Raw genomic sequence first — 6,140 nt, 5'->3', positions numbered from 1 at the left:
GTAGTGTCTTCTATGGAAAACAAAGCAAGGGCTTTCCTAAGATACCATTGCAAAATTTAAATGCCAATAGCAATGTCAATAAATAATATTTACATGGTGCCTAACACGTGGAATGCTAAAATGTGCCACAACTGTTTTGAAAGCATTTTATATATATTAAAGTTCTAATGTGTGTTTTCAATACTTAGGTATATGTACTCACCCCATCACTCCCATGACATACACAGAAACTGAAGCTTAGCTTGCCCAAGACCACACAGCTCATAGGAAGCAGAACCCAGATTTGAACCCAGGCACTCTAGCCTCAGCTTACAGGAAAGAAAAAAGTAGCAGAAGTAATAAGACTGAAAAGTTCAGGACCTGAGCCAGGATTCTACTGATGTCCCCAACGTAATCACTGGTTTGCATGCACCTTCTGCTCTCTGCAGAGAGAAGGGCCTCTCACCTTCCCACCCCCTCCCACGAAGGTCTAGAACCTGCTCAGCAGAGGCCTCTTGTAGTCAGCATGGCTCAGTTCCTGCTACAATGTCTTAGGGTTTTTATGGCTGCAATGAAACACCACAACCAAAAAGCAAGTTGGGGAGGAAAGGGTTAGCTGGCTGACGCTTCCAGATCATAGCCCATCAAGTCAGGCCTGGGACTCACACAGGCCTGGAACTTGGAGGCAGGAACTGATGAAGAGGCCATGGAGGGGTGCTGCTGACTGACTTGCTTTTCCTGGCTTGCCCAGTCTGCCTTCTTGTAGAACCCAGGGCACCAGGCCAGGGATGGCACCACCCATAATGAGCTGGGCCCTCCCCCATTGATCACTAATTGAGAAAAGTGCCCTAGAGTTGGATCTCAGGGAGGCATTTCCTCAACAGAGGCTCCTCTGTGATGACTCTAGCTTGTGCCAAGTTGACACAAAGCCAGCACACACACTTTAGTCTAAGGCCACTCCCTTCAACCCCTGGTCGCTGGAAGCCACTAAGATAAACAAGGCCTGTGTTGCCCTGCCCAGCAAGGCAACAGCCCTGACAATCATCATCTATGACCTTGCCCAGGTCACCAGAAATAAGTAGCCATGGGGAGTTGGGGGGGTCTTTAGGTCTCACAGGTCCTAAGAGCCTATGGCATCACAGTTTGGGGTCCATTTGGGTAAGCCATGTGTCTTGGGTCACCATGGGAGGCAGAGAGCTGGGGGTAGGAGCTGGCAGAGGACACTGGAGGAATAAGGGCTGGGATAGAGGAGGAGTGCTCAAAGCAGCCTGCAGCCCCCAGGAAGCTGATTGCAGCCCAGGGGAGTAAAGGCGTGCCCGAGCCTCGTGCCTTGTGCCCCTCGGTGCCTATGGGCAGGGTCTCTGCAGAACAGAGTGTACTACCCTAGCCTAGCCTCACTGTCTGTGCAAAACCAACACAGCTGGACATGGGGGGCAGGGACACTAGCTGCCAATGCCCTAGGAAGCTGAGCCGACATCTTGGTAACTGCCTCTCTGCTATGGGAGGTAGAAGCCCCATTTTGGGTGGTGACTTCCTTGTTCCTTCAGGGCCCCCTTGCCCCCTCCATCTACTGTGTCACACTTGTAGAGCCCTGTGCAGGGATGTGGCAGCAGCCCTTGGAAGAACCTGGCCCAGTGACCTCCTTCTTGGGTTCCACCCAAGATACTGGTGGGTTGTGGTAAGAGAACTCACGGGTGAAATGAAAAGGCGTGCCCAGCGCGAGGGCTCTGTGCCCTACATTCCAGGCCTCAAAAACATCCCAGCCCCTTAATGTCCTCCTCCCTGATGAGACTGAGACAGAAGTTGGGTCAATTCCCAAACACCAGGGCTGCACCTGAACCCCAGGCCCCTCACCAGCAAACCATGCAATGGGAGGTGCCCCCTGCCAGGCCCCTCCCCAACAGCTAGGTCCTGGCTCCTCCTGGTGAACCCTGCCTGGCTGGGCCTATCTCACAAGCTGCAACACTTTGCTTCATACAGCCCCTCAGTGACCTTGACCTGTCATTTTCAGATGAGAAAAGCCAGCCAGGGAAGGGTATGTAGTTATTTAAGATCCACGGTGTGGAAGAGGAGTAGGACCTGAGCAACCCACGGTGTTGGCCAGGTGACTCTGGTTCTTGTCTTGCTCTTCCGCCCACCCCAGCGGAGCCTTTCACAATGCCACAGCCTACAGGAGCCTCTCCCCAGGAGGCAGGAGCAGGGTTTGCTCTGAGCTGCTGTTCCCTGCCAGGTGCAGCAGCGACTCCAGAGCCAGGCCTGTGCTCTGACCGAACAGGAGGGCCCAGATGACCCAGAGCTTCCTATAGGTATCTGGGAGAGCGCACGTGGGCAACTTGGCGAGAGCTGCCCACCCAGCTCCCAAACTCCATCCACAGCACAGGTCCGTCAGCAGCCCAGCCCCGGACGCAGAAGTTTCAGAAGTGCCCGGAAGTGGCTGTCTGTTGCTGGCCCATCTCCCCACCAAACTCTGAGGTGCCCAGGAGGAAGGCCTGGCATTCCTGCTTGAATGTTATTAAAGACCTAGCACTGATTGCGAGCTCATGGGAGGTGGCTGAATAAACCTATGTGTGGGCAGTGCATGTGCCAAGTGTAGGGCTCTCATATAACGCCTTTGCCAAAAGTCAGAAGATAGGGCTAGAAGGGCCCAAGACACCATTCATTCTAATTCCTGACAAATAATGAGAAACCAAGAACAAGAGAGACTGCCCGGAGTCACACACAAAATCTGTGGCAAGCTGAGTCCTGAGCTCAGGTTACCCAACTCCAGCTCTCTTTCCCCTCCCTGACTGAGCCACGTCACATGCCTTCAATTCATCCAGATGGACAAAACACATGGGATGCCCCAGGCGTGGGCTGAATGCCTTTCTCTTAGCATCACTGCCAAGCTGCTCTTCAAAGTCATGTTTGTGCCGTTTGTACTCAAGCAAAGCTGTCAGCTCAGGGTCTTGGGCATCTTCCCTTGTGCCTGGGGCCCTGAGTGGGTGAGACACTGGCTCAGATCTGCCTCAGGCCTGTCCAAGGCGGTGGATCTCTCCTGTCAGCTCTCACACACGAGATGCCCACCACCCAGGGGCACCTACCCTGTTCTTAGAAAAGTCCCAGGAGGAGAGCAGATGAACAAAGGATGCTTCCGGTCCCCCAGCACCCTCAGGATGCACCCCACCCATTACTATTTGAATGCACCATCATCAGGAATATCTAAAACATATAAAGAACTCAAAGTTGAAGGGACAAACAACCTGTCTAAAAATGAGCAGAAGAGGAGGTGCAGATGGCCAATAAATTCCTGAGAAAATGTTCAGCATCTCTCACCCTCAAGGAAATGAAATGTAAAATTACACAGATTCCTTTTCGCCCCGGTCACAATGGCTTCCCTGAGGCAGAGGTGTGTGTGTGTGTGTGTGTGTGTGTGTGTGTGTGTGTGTGTGTGTGTGTGTGTGTGTGTGTGTGTGTGTGTATCAGAGCAGGGGTGTGTGGGGTGTGTGGGAGAATGAGATGGTGCCGGTCACAATGGCTTCCCTGAGGCAGAGAGGAGTGTGTGTGTGCGTGTGTGTGTGTGTGTGTGTGTGTGTGTATGTGTGTCAGGGCAGAGGTGTGTGGGATAATGAGGTGGTGCTGACCCTGACAAGGAAGAGGTGGGAAATAATCTTTTATGCTGTTGGTAGGAATGTAAATTAAACTAACAATAGTTGGTGAGTAATTTTGAAGGCTCTTCCAAAAAAAGATGGCTCCATGGTTAAGAGCAGTGTCTACTCTTCCAGAGGACCCAGATTTGGTTCTCAGTACCAACAACATGACCGGTCACTACTCTCTGTAACTCCAGTGCCCCAGCACCCAACACCTTTCTCCGCCTTACACATGTGCCTATCAACCCTGTGCCCCTACCAAATGGAGAGCCTATAAGACTCAGAGCTTCCTTGTAGGTATCTGGGAGAGCACAAGCACAGGTGGGCAGCCATGCGAGGTGCCCACTCAGCTCCCAAACTCCCTCCATAGCACAGGTACGTCACCAGCCCAGCCCCAGATGCAGCACGCGTGGTGGACATGCATACACGCAGGCAAAGTACTAATACACATTAAAAAACAAATACTTTTAAACTTCCATAAAAGCAAACCAGCAAACCTAGACAGAAGTACCATATGGCCCAGCCATATTTCCGTGGCTAGTGTTTGCAGTCAATTTGACATAACCTATGTTTACCTGGGGAGGGAGTCTAAATGAAGAATTCTCTACACTGGGTTTGCCTCTGGCAACTGTCTTTAAAAAGCTAATTGACAGCCAGGCATGTGATACCAGCACCCGGGAGGCAGAGGCAGGCAGATGGATCAAGTGAGTCTAGGACAGCAAAGGCTAACACAGAGAAACCCTGTCTTGAAAAACCAAAACCAAAACAAAACAAAAAACAAACGAACAAAAAAGTTAATTGATGTAGCAAGACTCTGCCTATAGCAGGCAGCACAATTCCCTAGTTAGAGGGTTGTGAGGAAAACGTGAGCAGGTATGAGTCTATTCCTCTTTAGACAGTGGATGTGACTAGATGCTCCAAGCTCCAAGCTCCTGCCACGGCGACTCCCACCCCAGCATTGTGACCTGGACTGTGAGCTAAAATAAATCCTTTCTTACCTAGTGCCTTAGTTAGTGTCCTATTGCTGGGAAGAGACACGGTGACGACAGCAACTCTAACGAAGGAAAACGTTTAACTGGGGCTGGCTCAAAGTTCATGGTGGGCAGCATGGCTGCATGCAGATAGTCATGGTGCTGGAGAGGGAGCTGAGAGTCTACACTTGGCACTCAGCAGGAAAAGGGAAAGAGACAGCAAACCTGGCTAGAGTTTCTGGAACCCCAAAGCCCACCCCAGTGACACACCTACTCCAACAACGCCACTCTTCCTAGTACTGCCCTCCCTGTGAGCCTATGGGGGCCACTTTCATTCAAACTACCACATCTGGTTGTTGTTGCTGTTGGTTTTCTTAAACCAGGTATTGTTTTTTTAATCACAGCAACATAAATGAAACTAGAGCACTACCTACAGGAACGAATATCATCATATAGAGATACATGCATACCTATCGTGATGCATAGTGTTATGGCTAAAGATGCTCCATTTTACTCTAGGCATCCCGCTTGGTACCCAGCAGCCATTTGCCTCTGACTCTAGTCCCTGAAAGATAAGTTCCCAGTAACCCTGACTCCGTGACCCCTCCCAGAAACGCACAGCCACGGCGATCTACTTGCTGTGATGTGACTAGCTGTTTTTGGCTCCTGGAACTTGCTTACACAGATAACCAAAGACTGTTTTGAGTTGCCTTATTCGCCTAACTTGGCAGATGACGACAGACTTTCCTTGCTTGCATAGACAGAGACACTGAAGGTCTTTGTGTGATTTTTCCCCTTTTAAAGTCCTTCCCCATGCCCCTCCTTTGTGGCAAACTCAAATTTGGCTTGAAGATTGCTTGTCCTGCTAGCAGCTAATCAATAAATTTTTAATTATAATTAAACTGAGTTTCTCCCAGAGCGCACAAACTTCATGACAATAGTTTTATGCCAACTTGACACAAGCTACAGTTATTTGAAAGGAGGGAAAAAGTGCTTTCATACATTCCAGCTATAGGGCATTTTCTTAATTAATGACTGATGTGGGAGGGCCCACTCCATTGTGGGTGGTGTCAGTCTGGGCTGGTGGCCCTGGGTTCTATAAGAAAGCAGGCTGAGCCGGGCAGTGGTGGTGCTCGCCTTTAATCCCAGCACTTGGGAGGCAGAGGCAGGTGGATCGCTGTGAGTTCGAGGCCAGCCTGGTCTACAAAGCAAGTTCAGGATAGTCAAGGCTAACACAGAGAGACCCTGTCTCAAAAAAACAAAACAAAACAAAACAAAAAACAAAAAACAAAACAAAACAAAAAACCACAAAAAAAAAAAAAGAAAAAGAAAAACAAAAAAAGAAAGCAGGCTGAGCAAGCCATGGAGAGCAAGCCAGTAAGCAGCAGCCTTCCATGGCCTCTGCATCAACTCCTGCCTCCAGGTCCCTGCTCTGTGTGAGTTCTTGTCCTGACTTCCTCCAACAGTGGACTACAATGTGGAAGTGTAAGCCAAATAAACCTTTTCTTCTCCAACTTGCTTTTGGTCATGGTGTTTCATCACTGCACTAGTAACTCAAACTAAG

This window comes from Acomys minous (genome assembly GCF_964271855.1).
Source record: "Acomys minous genome assembly, chromosome: 16".
NCBI classification, from domain to species: domain Eukaryota; kingdom Metazoa; phylum Chordata; class Mammalia; order Rodentia; family Muridae; genus Acomys; species Acomys minous.
Note: the sequence above shows the minus strand (reverse complement) of the source record.